We start from the raw sequence: 18,457 nt of genomic DNA, 5'->3' as shown, positions 1-18,457 counted from the left end.
CCGTGATAGAGGGTCCTGTACGGTGTCTTGCCTGCCTGGTGCCCAGGTAGGGGACCTTCCAGATCGAGTGGACAGGCTTTTGGCCCCAGCCGGGGTGGATCCAGTGGTCGTGGTGCATGTTGGCACCAATGACATAGGAAAGGGCAGGAGGGCTGTTCTGCAAGATAAATTTACAGAAGTTGCGGATAAGCTTAGAAGCAGAACATCCACGGTGGTATTCTCTGGAATACTTCCCGTGCCACGTGCAAGTCACACTGTAAAAAAAAAAAATGTTCAGCCAACTCAAAAATTCAAGGCAAAATGCTGCGATAACATTTTTGAGTTAAGTCAACTCAGTTACAAAAGTTCAACAAATTACCTATAGACAGAGGTTCAGCTAACTTTGACTTAAGAGTTAAAGCAACACTAATACAAGTTAGATTAACCTACACTGTAAAAAAAATGTTCAGTCAACTCAAAAATTCAAGGCAACATGCTGCAATACATTTTTGAGTTAAGTCAACTCAGTTACAAAAGTTCAACAAACCTATAGACAGAGGTTCAGCTAACTTTGACTTAAGACTTAAGGCAACACTAATACAAGTTAGATTAACCTAGGTACAAAGTTTTAATAAACTTAGATTGTTAAATTGTCAACACTATTTTGCAAGTTCTATTAACATAGGTACAGAGGTTTACCTGGTACAAACCTGCCTTGTTTAGGTGACATTTTAAGAGTTACTGTTTTCATTAACTTTTTTAAATAGCAAGATTCAACTGTAATATTTCAAGTTGCCTTGTTTAGAGTACTAAAAAACATATTACTATTAGAACCTACAGGCTAAAAAGGAAACATTGGATCAACTTAAAATATTACTTAATTTTTTCAAACTTTTTTCAAGTTTGGTTAATATAATTTTTTCAAGTCAGTTCAACTTAAAGTAGTCAAGCTAATACATTAGATTTTTGCACTTAAAACCAATAAAACTGCTCATTCTCAACTAAAAAATATAATTTGAAAGAACTAAATAACCCAAAAGCCAGTTTACTGCAACAGTCCACTTTATTACAACACATTGTTGCATCCTTGCATAAATAGCTATAAACAAGATACAGTGGCCAGAAACAGTACCTTTTGTCTTTAGACCACAACTTGGATTGAAAACCAATGAAATCATTCTGCTCATTTAATATTCAGATTTTCATTAAGCTTAATTTTTAGAAACCCACCACAATTGAGGATGGTATGGCACTAATATTAGTCTTTGCCACATTTGATAGCTACTGCTTTTGGTTTGATCTATATTAATTGGTCTAAGTGCTGTTATTCTTATGTGTATGCATCCCCCAAGAAATCTTGTTGTGCTTTGCAACACATTCTTTCATAGTATATCAATTACGGAGGTACATACTGTACTGTATGGTCTGGATGCATTTCCTAGAGGGTCTTGGCTGTGAATCAAAGCGAAGCAAATCATTTTCCATATCATTTTCTTTGAACCGTAGAGGATACTCCATCTGAACTACTCACTGGCAAGCAGACTAAAACCATTTATGTGGTTTTTGTTCTCTTGCCCTCTTCATCACAATCATGGTGGATTAAAAAAATCTTAAGTCAAAGACAGTACTGTGTCATACTATGCAAATATACATCCAGCACCATTGGTCTAAAGGGGAGTGGGTGGTACCAGGAGCTGCACAGAAACTGTCCTGAAACCTTTCCAAATATGTTAATCATCGAAGGGCGGGACCTGCAATCAAATACACCACTACAACATTAAAATACAAATCACTCGGGAGACACACCCAGTACGTTTCCTAGAGTTTTTCCATCTGTCTGGATATCAACATGCTATAAAACCACCAAGACCACAGCTCTCTAACCTCTAAGATCAGTCAGAACTGAGCCAGCAAAACTTCAATATAAGAAAAAAAAAAAAAAAGCTGCAAGGTCCTTTTTGGTCAGAGTCTTTCTCATGATGGTGGGTAAATCTGGGATGGCTCTTCTGATCTTCATGACTTCTTGTGTGCATATTAAAATGGGGCAGCTAAAAAATTAAAGTTGAAAGAAAATTATACATCAATTCTATGTGAAACTTGTGACACTTTTTTCAGTGAGTTCTAATGGTAATATAAGTTTTTTATTACGCTAAACAAGGCAACTTGAAATATTACAGTTGAATCTTGCTATTTAAAAAAGTTAATGAAAACATTAACTCTTAAAATGTCACCTAAACAAGGCAGGTTTATTTAACCTCCTGAGACCCGACCTATTCATTTATGTCCATTGTAGTGGACATTGTATTTTTGCATTTATTTTTTCACTGATGTTGGGAAACGTATTTATTCTTGTTGTGCACTAAAGAGGACATGCTGTGAAATTAAAATAAAAAATCTAAATTGTAAGATGTCTTATTTCCTCCAAAGACAAATAACCTACAATTGAAGGACACTTTTTTCCTTGGGTCTCAGGAGGTATTTAATTTGACTCCTCAAACAAAGTTGACTAAACCTCTGTACCTATGTTAATCGAACTTGCAAAATAGTGTTGACAATTTAACAATCCAAGTTTATTGAAACTTTGTACCTAGGTTAATCTAACTTGTATTACAGTGTTGCCTTAACTCTGAAGTCAAAGTTAGCTGAACCTCTGTCTATAAGTTTGTTAAACTTCTGTAATTGAGTTGGCTAGCTTAACTCAAAAATGTTATCGCAGCATGTTGCCTTGAATTTTTGAGTTGGCTGAACATTTTTTTTTTACAGTGTAATTATTGAGGGTGTGGGCATGGTGAGTGATGTAACCATGTTGGAAATAATAGTAAGTGATGTACTAGTTGAGATTATAAATAGAGAAGGAGGTCAGGAGGAAACTGGCGGTGTAGAGATAGATGTGGGTCAGGTAGAGATAGAAGAAGTAGAAGTGGTGGGAAATTAATATTAAAGTTGAGCTTGTACAGCTCTTTATATAGAGAAGAGCTAAAATATGAAGAAGATGAAGTTGTGGTTCTGCTGCTGCTGTTTGGGGAACATTAAATAATTGAAAGAGTATCAAAGATAATGAATTAAGTGTGATAAATTTTGAGATGTATATGTGGAATGTTTCATAATAATGTTTAACGTTTATTAAGAGAATAATGTATATTTCTAAGTAGATTTGTAAACTGCTCTTTAAAGTATTATTTTTCCGAATTCCAGAATTACCAAAATCTCCAGGTAAGTTACTTTGATTTCATTGTTTAAACTGCACACACATAAAAACGATTAGCCCTGTTATGTATTTGTGTCTTATTTATTGTTTATTTATTAAGCACCGTATCCCTCATTAAGGGCATGTTGTACAGGTCACCTGTGTTCCCATAAACTTTAACTTGTCTTGCAGTCTTGTTCCCTTCCTCTGTTTCTGTCTTCACTCCAGGTCCAAGACGTCTCCAGCCCACTGTCCTTGGGAAAAGCCACCATCCGTGGCCACTGCTCCGGCTTCTCTGGGCCCTCCTGCCCTGCAGTCCCCTTCAGCTGTCCACCCTGTGTTGGTCTGTGTGTCAGTTGTGCCCTGCGTTCCCTGTCTTTTCTGGTTTCTTGCCCGTGTTTGGTTCCTGTTAGTGCGGTGCCCCTGTCTGAGCATCATGTTTGCCCTACTGTGTACCCAGTGTGTCTCTATGGTGTTCTGTTCTGTTGTCGTCCTGGTCCTAGTTCTCTCTTACCCGATCGTGATCCGTTTCCTTACTCCTGTGTGGTCTTGCCCTGTCGGGTCTGCAGTCCATATAGTTCCTTGCTCCGCTTGTGTCCTCTGTATGGTTAACGGCCTGTCTTGTCTTCCCCAGCTCCTGTAACCCACACGAAATGTTTCTTGTCCCGTGTTATCACTCGTCTGTGGACCTGTCCTGGTGTGTGATGTACGTTCTATCATCCTGGTTGTCCCTAGTCTGGCCCCAGTTCTCCTAGTGGTGTCCCGTCTTGCCCCCAGAGTGCCCTGTCCTGGTGTTGCCCCTGCCTACCCTTGTCTGTCTCGTCCCCTAGTGGTGTTCGGTCTCTGCACCCTTGTCCCGCAGCAGTGCCCATCTGGTGTCTTGTCCTGCCCTCTTCCACTCTGTCTCCCATCTTAGTGTACGTATAGCCTGCTGTCTTCCCCGCTGTCCCATCTGCTCCCTCACATGCCCTGTAAAAAGTGTCCTTCAGTCCTGCGATCCTCAGTCCAGTCATTGATGTTGCTGCCTGCATGTGCTCCCCAGTGTGTCCTGTGTCTAGTGTTCTTGCCTGATCCTCCCTACCCTGTTTGGACCCCTTGTGGTCTGTTTCCTTTGCCCTTCCTGTAGTGTAGTTTTCTTTAATAAAGCCCCTTTTGGTTTTCCTCCATGCCTGTCTTCGCCTCTGTCCTTGCCCTCGACGTGACACCATTACAGTGTGACCAGGTAAATGCTGCTAGCTGGACACCACACTACTGTAAATGCTGCTGAAGGCTCACCTCAGTTTATCATTATTCCCTTCGTCTTGAAAGAGAACAGCAGCAAAAAGTGGGAAAATGATTAAAAAGTAAAGAACACTGTTCTTCTTAAGGTCAAGTCATTTTTGGAACTGAAATTAGAATAATGAAATATATTCAACAGAATGGTTGTCCATCCATCCATCTTCTGAAACCACTTAATCCCAACCAGGGTCATAGGGAGCCTATCCCAGGAACAATGAGCACAGACAGGGACCAACCCTGGGCAGTCGCCCACACACTACAGGGCCAATTTAGACTAATCAATTAACCTATCCTGCACATTTTTTGACCGTGAGAGGAAATTGGAGCCCCCAGTGAAAACCCACACAAACAGCGTGCAAACTCTACACAGATAGGACCCAGGACCAAACCCAGGACCTGCTTGCTGTGAGGCAGTAGCACTAACCACCGCACCACCCTGTTGAAATGGTCGCTTGTAAAATAATACATTCAGGTTATGTTATTGTAGATCTGGAACGTGGTGTTAAAATGTAGTGCTGAACTTAAGACTCCCCATTCAGTATCGCTGTTTTCCTAATGATAGACACAACAATTAATATTAAATATTTTATATAAGGACTGCAGGGCATCGTCCAAGCAGCAGAGAAGCTCATTGGCTGCAGCCTCAACCTCAGTGATTCACTACCTGCCCCAAGAACAAAAAGGCGACCTGGCGAGATCATCGCCGACCACTCCCACCTCGGCCATAAACTCTTCCAAATTCTGGGCACTTCACTCTATATTTGAATTTATTTTATTATTACATATTTTTTTGCTTCTTTAAAACGAATCCCCTGCTTATTCCCTTAAGACTTTGTTTTAATATTTATTAGGATAGAATATATCATGTCAAATTCAGTGTATACAGGCCTACTTGGCTCATAAGAATGATTGACTGAAGTCAACTTCCAAAAATTATAGTGAATTGCATCATTTGCTTTAGGTTTAAAAAAGTTTTGCTTTTTTAACATTTTGTAACTTTTGTTGAAAAAAACATACTTTCCATATACATATACTAATATTTTCTGTGTCTGCCTTCACCGGACGTGAATTTTCGTTTTACAAGATGATTAGGGAACACTTATTATAAAAGAAGTGCTGTCTGATTGGCCAGTGAACGTGAAAAACATCCCCGGACACGTCCTCTTTTTCATCTCACCAAATATGGTACCCTACCCATACCATTATCCTTCGTCCACCAAACTTTACAGGTGACACAATGCAATCAGGCAGGTAACGTTCTCATGGCATCTGCCAAACCCAGACTTGTCCATCTGACTGCCAGACAGAGAAGCACGATTTGGTCACTCCGCAGAACACATTTCCACTGCTCCAGAGCCCAGTGGTGGTGTGCTTTACGCCACACCATCCGATGCTTGGCATCGTGTCTGGTGATGTGAAGCTTGCAAGGCCATGGAAGCCCATTCCAAGAATCTCCCAGTACACAGTTTTTGTGCAGGAGTTAATGCCAGAGAAAGTTATTGAGTCGACAAACCATTAGCAATTTGTATGCACCTTAGCACTCTGTTACTTCACGTGGCCTGACACTTTGTCGCTGGGATTCTGTTCCTAAACACCTTCACTTTGCAATAATACCACGTACAGTTGGCTGTGGAATATATAGCAGGAAAGGAATTTCACAAACTGACATTTTGCAAAGGTGGTATCCAATGACAATACCAGGCTAGAATTCACTGAGATCTTCAGAACGACCCATTCTTTCACAAATGATTGTAAACCCAACTGCATGGCTAGGTGCTTGATTTTATACACTTTTGGCAATGCGTCTGAATGAAACACCTGAAGCCTTATATCATGCTCAGGCATGATATAAGGCAACCGGGCCAAGTGTGAGTACACCCTAATACTGACCATTTGCCAGGCTGAGCTCTACCGGGGAGGGTCCTGGTGCAGCTACTGGAAGAGGTGGTGCAACTCTACTCACCTCAGCCACCTGACAGACAACCTCAGTGCCTCAATACCTACACTGGAAGAGCAGCGTGCAAGGGAACAGCAGGACATGAGATACAGACACCATCACGAAGGGCTACAGAGCCAAAGACTCCACTCACTCACAGAGACAGTCGCTTGTGATGTAACCCAGGGGTTCTTGACGAAGCATTTGTGTTAATTGTGATTATAGCATTATGTGATGTTTCCTCTGTTTATGTTAAAGTTCAGTGGTCAGTTTAACAGATAAACCACACACAGTTCCTTAATAACTATATTTTATTCTTCAAAACAAATATTAAAATAATTATGCAATAAAAAGTATTCTGTGAGCTTGCTGGAAAACAGTTTGGCTGCACATTAGTTCACATCAAAGTATATGATGCTTCTGTAATCAGTTATGGCCAACAAGCAACATCTTATGCATGATTTAGAGTGGTCAAAACAGCAAACTGGGATGTGTTGATGCTGGGTGATACTGGTAATTTAATCAGTCTCATATCCCACCAAATCCCATCAGATAAGTAGTTCAACAATGAACATAAATATACCTGAAGGCTGTGGGGCTTCTTTGGATAGTATGCTGGCTTCTGTCCTACCTGAATGAACACAAAACAGCGATTGGTTTAATAAAAAAGCATATATTTGCTTAACAGAAACTGCAACAAACAATGGATAATCTTGATGGGGGTGTGAAGCAGGTAGGAAATGGCAGATGTGATACGCGAGTATGTGAAGTACGTGATGTGTGTAAGTGTGTGGTGTACGTGTGCACATGCCCGTGGCAGAGTCCGTGTGCGTGGAAGGACGGCACTGATAAACAGAAACGCACAGTGGAATGCAGCGGGGAATTTAAATCCATGCAGGTATTCCACTATTCTGTAGAATTTATGGAATAAAGAAATATATGTAGTTACCAATGTAAATCAGACATGCATACATACAGGAACTATACATAACAATGTAAACTATAGATATGGGTATGGAATCGGAATGTGCAGTGCAAAGTGGCTGCTGCTTATCAGTCCAGAAAACTTAACCTATACATGACAATATACATGCATATGAGGACCGTAGGGAAGAAGAAACTGCAGCATGAAGTGACTGGTGCTTATCAGTCCAGTATAAAAAGCAGGTGCAACTGCATGTAAGGTGCAGAGTGCAGTGAGCTGGGTGACCATTACCATAGTGCCTGGGGTGGGGGCACAGCTGGCAGAGGGTGGCAGTAGTTGATCCTTCTGTTGGCCTGGGGGTACAGACTGTTCCGGAGTCGGGATGTTCTGGTATTAACACTCCAGTACCATAGGTGGAAATTAGCGGGAGAACATTTCAAACTGGATTTAAGGAAGCACTTCTTTACACAGCGTGTAGTCAGAGTATGGAATAGTCTTCCTGATAACGTAGTGCAAGCTGAATCCTTGGGTTCCTTTAAATCAGAGCTAGATAAGATTTTAACAACTCTGAGCTATTAGTTAAGTTCTCCCCAAGCGAGCTCGATGGGCCGAATGGCCTCCTCTCGTTTGTATAGTTCTTATGTTCTTATGTTATCTGCCTGGTGTCATGAGACTGACGATTTGTTGGGTGAGGGGTAGGCAGTGTAGACTACAGACAGTGTAGGCTTTGGTGAGCCTCCTTAACCAGCCACTCCATGGTCTTTAACCAGTTTAGATCCTAAAACCAGTTGAAACAAGCAAAGCACATAGGCACAGAAACACAAAGTAAGATGGCTGAACAAAGCCAAGGCGGAGAGGGAGGGAGCAAGATGCATAGGAAGCCTCACACTGCATTGCTTGATATGATGAAGGGCAGCCCTGCCCCCTGTTGGTGGGATGGCAACAGCTGTTCAGTGTTTTAATTAAATTTTGCATCATTTTCATTCCAGTGCTGTAAATGCTAGGAAACATGGATGGGTGATATGTAGCTTAATTAATTAAAGTAAGTTAATTCATATCAAAAGTAAGAAAGCTGAATTTTACACCACTGCATATAGTTAATTAAGTTTAACCTTTTGGCCAGCTTTACAAATACCAAACTAAACTTCACTAAGATGATTTCGGTCCAACTCGCAATATGCAAGGCTCATTTCAGCAGCATAGACACATGGTTCGAATTACGGGGGGAACTGGGGGGTACAGTAACCCCCGTCAAGACCCAGACCCCCCCAAAGAGACAAAAAATAGCAGTTTGGGGGGTCTTAAAACTTTTCTTTTGCTGTAAAGAAAAAAACAAAAGCTAACTTCACCTTGTAGGAAAATTTCTATGTAAAACAATTTCAGACACCGCTAATGTGGACCGTACCATTTTAACCACCTCGGCGCTAGAAACAGCTTAGCCAGTCGGTTGTGCCAGAATTGTGGGAACCCTGATCCAGGACGCACCGGACCCGCGCAGCGCGCCCTGAAGGCGCTCCTGCCACTCACCGGCCGTCAAGAGCTCCCTGCTCGTCAGTGAGGAGAATCCGCAGCGGGCGGGGGCTGCTCTGTTGGAGCGGGAGGAGACGTGCTGCAGCTGGGAGGCCCGGCTGGCTGCAGAGCGCCGCGGACTTGACAAGCAGCAGGAACGGGACCATCGTGACCGTGAGCGGCTGCTGAAACCTGCGGAGGAGCAGGAGCTGGAGCAGCTCAGCGGTGAGTTGACCAGCTGGGAGAAGTAGCGCGACCGCCAGGGGTGGCTAGCCGAGGCAGCGGAGGCGGCATTACGGGGCTAGGAGGAGGCCGCACTGCCGGAAGTCTCCAGCAGCCCCATGCGCTGTGTGTCCCCGGAGAAGGGAGCCTGGCTGTGGGAGTCGCTGGGCATGGTCACCCCTGGAAGCTGTGCTGGGAAGAAGGTCCAGCGCCGGTGTTCTGGGCAATTCAGTTTCCCCTGTCGCGCGCTGATTAGTACACGGTTTCGCTGTTGTTTTCATGCCTTTTTACGAAGCTCTTGAGGTAATCAAGCCATATATTTTAAAACATCACATGTTTTTTGTTTTTACAGATAATAAATGAAAGTATTTAATTCGCTGGATAGAGATATTTCTTGATGAAAACGGTATAGTATTGCTTATAAGACTATATTATGCGTGACGATCTACTGTATTCGTATGTAATAATGTACCTGAGTGATTTTCAGACATCTCACATACATATTTGCCTAAATATTAGGAGAAACATTATTTCCTGACATCCAGGATATTGTTAAAACAGGTATACAGAAACTCTGGGCCTCGGTACTAATAACAATACAGTATTCACATGTAATAATGTACCCGAGTGATTTTCAGACATTTCACATACCTCTTTGCTTTAATATTAGGGGAAACATTATTTCCTGATAGACAGGGGAAACCGAATTGCCCGGAACACCTGTACGTCTGAGGAGGGGGCAGTGTAGCACCGGCTGGACGCGTGTCCTAGCACGCCCCGCGTGCAGTTGTAAATAGCCCTTGCTGTATTGTTATTATTAATGTTAATGGTTACATTTCCTTATTGTTGCTCGTGTGTTTACCCGAGTCCTGTGTGTACCCGGTCCGATCCTCGTGTGAGTTAGCTTACGTAAATCTCCCACCATGTGTGCATCCTACAGTTCGGCATCTGACAACCTTGTATTTCCTATATGAAATAGATTCGGTGCTCGTTGGGTGTCTGATGTGTTCCTTTCCATGACCGATAATAAAGAGCGCGCTCTCCCCAGTAAGCGAGCTTCTGTGTGTGTTTCTGCTCCCGCGATGCCTCGGTCCACCCGAAGCCACAGAAACGTTATCTCATTTTGTCAGTGTGTAACTTGGTGGGAATCTTGCCTTAAGACAAAATAGAAGCAAAGGCCTGTATGACCTCAGCACCCATTTCTGTGCATTTGGAGTGGAAACCTCTGTATCACCCCCCGTAATAAAATTTGAATCCCCTAATCAGAATTTCTCTAGCAAACTGAGTTTTGTGTTATATGTACAATACAATAATTTTAGTGATTCTGATTTTTTTTTTTTAAAGGTTGCATATCTGAAAGTCTGACCTGTATGTTTGGGCTAAAGTAAATGATAATAGGAGGAATAAAACTCGCTGACCACTCGGCATGTAAGTCAGCAGTACACTTTATTTTTGTTTTCATGGCACTCATTAACATACATGAGGCTGCTGTATTGGCTGACCTGTCCTCCAGGTCCAGTTTACAATTGTTTCGGACTGGTCGGTCTAACCAGTTCGGTGTCCGACTTTGTGCCATTTGGGAAAGGTCGTCTTCTGTTGAATTGCCTCATGCGCCTTTTCTGCTGCTCGGGAGCCTTCCCCAAATCACTTTGTGATTTCGTTTTTCTCCGGTCCAGTTTAGACCTCAGCCTGGGTGCCCCTGCCCGGTCTGACTGGGTGCCCCTGCCCAGTCGGCTTCTGATTATTCTGCATCTAAGCTGCTGTCTGTCTATCTTTTCTGAGCTAGCCTCGTCCAGAGGGCTGCTCTCCTGCGGTCTGTCATTTTTTGACAGGTCTGAGCTAGCCTCCTCAAGTGGGCTGCTCTCCTGCTGTCCGACATTTTTTGACAGGTCTGAGCTAGCCTCCTCAAGTGGGCTGCTCTCCTGCTGTCTGTCATTTTTCTCCATGTCTGAGCTAGCCTCCTCAAGTGGGCTGCTCTCCTGCTGTCCATCATTTTTCTCCAGGTCTGAGCTAGCCTCCTCAAGTGGGCTGCTCTCCTGTTGTACATTATCATCTTGTTGGCCAGCAGGGCAATCACTGGCCATCTCATGGCCGCCTTCAGCCATGGTAGCCGTGTCTATATCTCTTGGCGTAGTCCTCCTCAGCTTCTTCCAGAACCTGAGAAGAGTGCCTTTCTTTTTTGGGCCCTGAACATTTTTTTGTTTAGGGCCCTGCACCTTTGTGCAACTTAAACCCATACTGAAATTATGCAAATGATATAGCTTAGATTCTCTTTCACCAGTGCTTCCTTCGAGAGAGTCTCTAAGAATGAAATGTGAAGGTGCAATTGCTTCTTATATAGGAAAATCTTCCTTCGATGACATCACTGGCCAGTTCCGGAATTCTGTTCTGTTTTGACATCACACAGGGCCCTCCATATAAGGCATCTGTCATTTTATTGTTTATACCAGTACAGGGTATGCTGATTGGTTTAAAAAATAATATTAAATCATTATTTAAAAAAAAATACCTGTGTGTTTAGAAAAAAAATGCCTGTGTGTGTGCGTGTGTGTGTTATCCCTTATCCTACCAATACAATCCACGTTATTACTTAAAAGCTTGTTTGACATCCTTTAATGCTGATAGTTTTCAGTAACTTCAATTATACATGAATTGTGTTAATATGATGAAAGTAATATGGGGACATTTTGACCCCAATATAATATAATTGAAATTATCACACGGTCATTTAAACTTCAACACTTTTAAATATGTATTGACTTGAAAGTAGGGTGTCATGGAGGCTTAGCTGGTGGCCCTGTTGTCTGTCACCGATGGGTTTGGGGCTTTGAATCTCATCACTGCTTGGCAGGGGTGCCATAATGGCGGGGGAAAGTTACGATGATTCCAAGGGCCCCTGAATGACAGGCGGCCTAAAAAATTGGGAGAATAGCTGGATTAGTCTGGACTGGGGGGCCCAATATGATATGCCTTCATGGGGCCCACAATCTCTAGCAATGCCCCTGCTGCTCGGTGTATGCATGAATGTTTTCCTGCAGACATTGTTTAGGCTAATTGGTGCTTCTACAATTTCCCATAGTGTATGAATGTGTGTGTATATGACCTGTGATGGACTAGCATCCTGCCCAGGATGTACCCCAGCCTTGTGCCCTGTGCTGCTTGGCACAGGCCCCAGGTGACTCTGCCCAGGACAAACAGACTGATGGTTGGGTGATTTTTCGGGTTTGGACGGTGCAGAGGCTCAGGACACATAAGTTACATCACACCTTTGGGGGCTGGGAGTCAAAGATCACTTTTGCTGTGTGTGTGAGGTTTGCATGTTCTCCTAGTGTTATATGAATTTTCTCTGGATCCTCTGTTTTACTCCAAAGATTGAAAGAGGTGTACTTAGGTATATTTGTGTCTCTAAATTGACTTGTGTGTGTGGGTGTGTGTGCGCCCGGTAATGATCTTCGCGGTAATGATGCCGCAGCCGGTCCATGTTTTTGTTGCTCTGAGCTCCCTCGCAGACAGTCCACATTTTTTTGATGTTGAACATCATCTTACCGTAGGAACAGCAGTATCTCAAGTTGTTGATGGAGCACATGTGGAAATCTGTGGCTGCTGCATCTGTGTCTTCAAATTGACTCCTTGATTCTGTGTGATACTTTAAAGCATTCATCGGTGTGTTTTTGTATAGCAATGTAAAACCTGTTATTTTGACATTGTGCAGACCACTTTTTCAGTCCCCACAAGGGGAAACTAAGTTTTATAAAAATCCATGACTGCAATCAAAAAACTTCCTGTAGAAATGACATGAAAGTCCCCACAAAGATATGAATTCAAATGTGTGTGTGTTTTTTTTTTATTATTATTTCAAATTTCACTGGTTGATCTTCATGTTTTGTTTGTCATAAACAATTCTATTCCCTGAGACCCTGGGGTTGATTATAATGAGTGTAATTAAGGCTTTTACACATTATGACTGTGTTCAAGCTATTTTCTGAAGGTAGTTGTAGATTTTGGGATGGATGGAACTTCTTCAGGAATCCTGTCTCCCTTTCTGCTTATGCTCTACAATTCGGACAGCTAGCGCAACACCAGTTCTTGCACTTTACATTACATTACATTAAAGGAGCCCCCCTCTCAACATTTCATTTGGACTATAGACAAATATATTTTAAAAGGTGATTCTCATTGAATGAAGGTAAAGCTCAGTTTTCAGGGATTTTATTCACCGGCCACACTGAAGGAAGGTGACCCAGCTATATACACCCAGTATGCACTGGGCCACCTGCCTGCTGTAGAGCCCTGTCCTTTTGTGCTCTTCCTTCCCATGCTCAGATGACCTCCTGCCAGAGCAGAGCCCAACACAACCACGACACCTCACTCAGGTGTCCTACTCTGTCTGAACTCCAAGAAGCATGGGGACACTGGAGACAGAATGGAAGCCCATCTCACACACTGTAGGCTATGTACAGACACTGCTTCTCCTAACTGCTTGCTGAGCCAAGCCAAAGCTAATGTTATCATCTTTTAATCAGCGGGAGTTTTCACCACAAGGGGCAGCTAAAAGAACATAGAATGGTTGTGTAGTGCATTTGCTAGTGATTAACACTGCGAGCCATTCACTATTAGTAGAAGTAATAAAATTATGATTTTGCCATCATTTACATTTACATTTACATCATTTGGCAGACGCCCTTAGCCAGAGCGACTTACATAAGTGCTTTAAGACTCCACAATGAATTTTTCCCGATACTAGCTCAATAAAAACCAAGGCTATGAGTACCATCGATCTAATTCTCTGTTGGAAAAGTGCTTTTTTTTTATTATTATTATTTTTTTTTTAAGTAATGAAAGTATAATGCCAGAAGTGCTAATTCAGGTATTTCTGGAAAAGGTGTGTTTTAAGTCGTCTTTTGAAGACATGCAGTGACTCAGCTGTTCGGACATCTAGGGGGAGTTCATTCCACCAACTTGGTGCCAGAACAGAGAAGAGCCGGGAGGTGTGTCTTCCTTGTGCCTTGAGGGGTGGTGGGACCAGTCGAGCAGTGCTGGAGGATCGGAGAGATCGTGGTGCAGTGCGGGGTGTGATGAGGTCTTTTAGGTAGGATGGAGCCAGTAATGCAATTTCTGTAATGCAATTTCTGTAATGCAATTCCCAGTAGGCACTTCTCCATAATCTGGACCCAGGATTCATTTTAAAAATGGAATTTAGAAAGCAGCACTTCACTTTGATGTAAATATAGCACTATGTGAATGCTGATTTAATAAATGAAGAATGTTGATCAGAAGAGGAACAGAAGGGATAAATAAACTCACCTAGTACTTCAGTAATCCCGTCAGTCACATGCAATCCATTCAGCCAGGGATAATTCTCCTCTTCTATGTTCATTGTTGTCATAAGATCTCTTTCATTCTATCATTTGTATGATCGTACTGGTCTTCCGTACATGTTTGTGTGCTTTGTTGAATTCCTATTTTTATACATAGTATTCTGTGAAGTGTTTCTCCTTTAATATTATGTACTTCATGTTTGGCATTGGACCACAAACAATTCTGGTATGTTGGTACATAATGGCAGTAAAGTAAGTTCTGATTCTGATTATCCTATGAACAGATGGAATATTCACTGCTGGTTGTGGGATTACCCCAGGAACAGTCAGAATACACATCACAGATCCTGTGATTAGAGATTATCCCATGTAGAGGTAGAATACACATAATGCTTGCTGGGATTAGAGATTATCCCATGTAGAGGTAGAATACACATTAGATTAGATTAGAGATTATCCCATGAACAGGCAGAATATACATCACAGATCCTGTGATTAGAGATTATCCCATGTAGAGGTAGAATACACATTAGATTAGATTAGAGATTATCCCATGAACAGGCAGAATATACATCACAGTACCTAGGTTTACAGATTATGAAAAGGCAGATATAGTGCTGATATATGGGAATCACCGCCAGTAGTGGGTAAAATTAGGACATGCAACAAGTGTACAGAAACAAGTCCTGATTTTCAGAAGCAAAGCGGGGCCTGTGAAGATGCATGACAGTCTGTCTCCTCCCTGTATTTAATCACTTGAACACCCCTCCCCCACAAACCTGTTTGATGTATGGCTCATTTGAACATGTTACCAGGAGCAGATGGCCAAAGGGTGTCATAATGGGGGAAACGTGACCAAACAAACTGTTTCATATGGATGGTCTGACACAGAGCCAACACTAACATTTCAGCAAAGGCACCTGCTGACCTGTAACTTCACCTGTGAGGTTAGTTGACAATCGCCGCAATCAAAGTGGAAGTACATCTCTGCCAGGGTGATCAGGGGTATGGGAAGCCAGGGAACAGAAAGCAACCTGCCTGGGGGGGTGGAGTGGGATGCAGGTAGCATGGGCACACACACAGAAATCTCACAGCGGCAAACATACAGCTTTCCTGCCCCATTGGAGCATGATGCATTTATTCATTAAAGTTATGCTGTCCGGATCAGTGACACGAAATTAACAGAGGACAGCCCAGTGATACAGGCTTCTGAACACATGAACTAAATAAACAGTAGTAGAGTGAACCAAGACAGCATATGTGACATGTTTGTATTCATATCTTTGTGGGGACTCTCCATTCAACAGCAGGATTATGAACCAAGGCGGTGTCTTGGACTGTGACAGCACAGTAACAACTCAATGACACAGAATTCTGAACACACAAACTTTATAAAAAGTAGGATATTAAACTAAGAGAATGAATCACTGTCTGAGACACTAACATCACAATGACATCACAGGCTTCAGAACACACATTAAATAAACATGGATATTCAAGAGAATGAATCACTGTCTGAGACACTAACATCACAATGACATCACAGGCTTCAGAACACACATTAAATAAACATGGATATTCAAGAGAATGAATCACTGTCTGAGACACTAACATCACAATGACATCACAGGCTTCAGATCACACATTAAATAAACATGGATATTCGAGAGAATGAATCACTGTCGGTGACGGCGACAGCACAGTAACATTAGAGGCTTCTGAACACAAGAACCAAATACAGCCTGGAACCTGCACAGTGGGGTGATTTGGGTTTCACTCCAGAAGGCAGATGTGTGCAGGGATGCTAATTCAAATGTTAGCCTGCTTGTCCTCAGCTCAGTGTCGTGCAGCAGGGCTCTGTGAAGGGACCTTATTCTCCAGAGTGGTTTTAAAGGGGACCGTGCCTCAGAAACTGTTCCCACCTGTCATTAAGGGACTGCAATCCTTACAGTCTCAAGCCAGATGCCTGGCAGTTTGTTGGAATTTTTATATTATTTTAATATCAGTTTATACCTGGGAAGTAATTTGTAAGAAATTTAAAACCAAATAATCAGAATGTCAAACATATAAAGAAAAGTAGCTAACAAGCTGTTGCTGCCGCTAAACACTCTAGAGATAGACTGATAGATACAGGCTGGGAGACACATTTAGACTGACAGACACAGGTTGAGATGCACTTGATTGATGGATTCTGGATGGGAGATACACTTAGACTGACAGACACAGGTTGGGAGATGCACTTACATTAACAGTGACACAGAGATATGAAGATACTCTTCAAACAGGATCTCTGTGCTCCAGTTGGGATCTATGGCCTCCAAGCACTGCGCTCTTACTGCAGCTCGGCCAGGCTGGGCCCGGCAAGGGTGGCGGGGGCCACTCGCACTCGGCCTTCTGTATGAGGGAGATCTGAGTGACGTGGGGCCTCTGACAGCCGTTCTCTGTGTCCTGCTGTCCTGCCCGCCGGCCGCGTGTGTGACGGTAAGAGACCTGTTACAGCTAGTATGCATGGAGTCGGTCCTTGCTGTACCACAGGCAGGCCAGGCCTCGTTCGACATCAGTGTTGTGTGCAGACCTACCTGTGAGTGAAAACAAATGGCTAATTTAACATGCGCTCTGACAGGCTCCTGAGGGCCAGTGGGCCCAGGGTTTGCATGTCCTCCTAACCAGCTGGAACAGCCGGGAGCCCGATCTGGATGGGCCCACTGCCAGGCCTACAAGAGCCGGCACGCTCAGCCACAGGTGTGCGCCATGGCACTAGCTACCTAACGGACCCAAACCTTCATCTATCAGCACTAAGCTGAGGGCATCGGTGACCCAAAACACATCAGAACCATACGTCCTGGGGAGGTCGGTATGCGAGGAAAGGTACTGGAGCAGTGAACACTCATCATCTCATCAGAGATCGATCAACCATGCTCAGTCACCGGGTATAATCAGTGAGATTGATGTGCACACCCACCAGGGACATGCACACAGCGCTGTGTGTTCCTGTGGAGGGCTGTCATTGCGGGCTCTGCTATTGTGAGTTCCTGTGTGGAAGAAGAGAAGCCTTCCAAAGCAACAGAGCACGGCTGTGTGAGTCACTGAAGGCAGTGTTACCCGAGCACACTGCAGCTCAGCGGCTCCACACGTGTCTCCAGCCCAGAGCATGCTGGGACAGCAGGCAGACGGCTCATGCATAGAATCAGCCCTCAATTTCTGGCACAGGGGCTCCATTACCATCACGCCTTAGGGTGTTCTGGGAGAGTGAAACACAGGGTCGACAGGGTTAAACGATGCATCGCCAGTGCTGGACCCAACACCATATTCAGTGTTGCTGGCGTGCCACAGGTTTCTGCTGGACCAGCAGTCTCCGCATGAGCAGCTCTCCATCCCAGCAGCATGGTGGGAAAACCAGCTGTGAGTGGCACCTTCACTCTGTACACAAACAAGGGCACAGACACTCACAGTCTATGGCTCACAGCAGATTTTTGGAGCCCTCTGGCATCCATTTCTGGGAAAGACAACATTCCATTTGCTGGGCTGCTTGGCCCGTCAGTGTTTTGATGAGCTCTCAGAGACTCGGCACTGAGGCTCGAAGTCCTGGTGCCTTTGTCTGAAGTTGCAATAGCGGCACCTTCACCAGCATTCACCAATGCTTCCCCGCACTTCCCCATGCATCCTGCTTTGGGACAGGTGGGGGGAGTCAGGGCGTGAGCGGTGTTTAGCACTGCTCTTAGTCCATCATCCAACGAGGTCATCGGCAAGTGCTGTGCTTCTGTGAGAGGGCACTGGGTCATGGGCTGACATGTGGCTTCCCAAGAAATGCTGGGTCCATTTACCCACTGTAACATGCCTCAGCATGAGTCCTTGGGGGCTCATGCCTCACGGTAGCGGAGAGATACATGTAATCAGTGTATTTTTCACAAGCCAGGTGCTAATCTCTTACCCGCGAGCGTCTGTACCTTTGCCAGTTCCCCTTATCTGCCTGATGGGAACACACACACCTTCATGGGTGGCTCACACCAGTTCTGACACTTTAAAGCTACACCGATAGTTTGGTTTAAGACACAGGGAGTCCTGATGCATTCGGATTCATGGAGTGATAAGACCATAATCAC

Source organism: Paramormyrops kingsleyae, chromosome 24 (assembly GCF_048594095.1).
Source record: "Paramormyrops kingsleyae isolate MSU_618 chromosome 24, PKINGS_0.4, whole genome shotgun sequence".
In the NCBI taxonomy this organism is placed as follows: domain Eukaryota; kingdom Metazoa; phylum Chordata; class Actinopteri; order Osteoglossiformes; family Mormyridae; genus Paramormyrops; species Paramormyrops kingsleyae.
Note: the sequence above shows the minus strand (reverse complement) of the source record.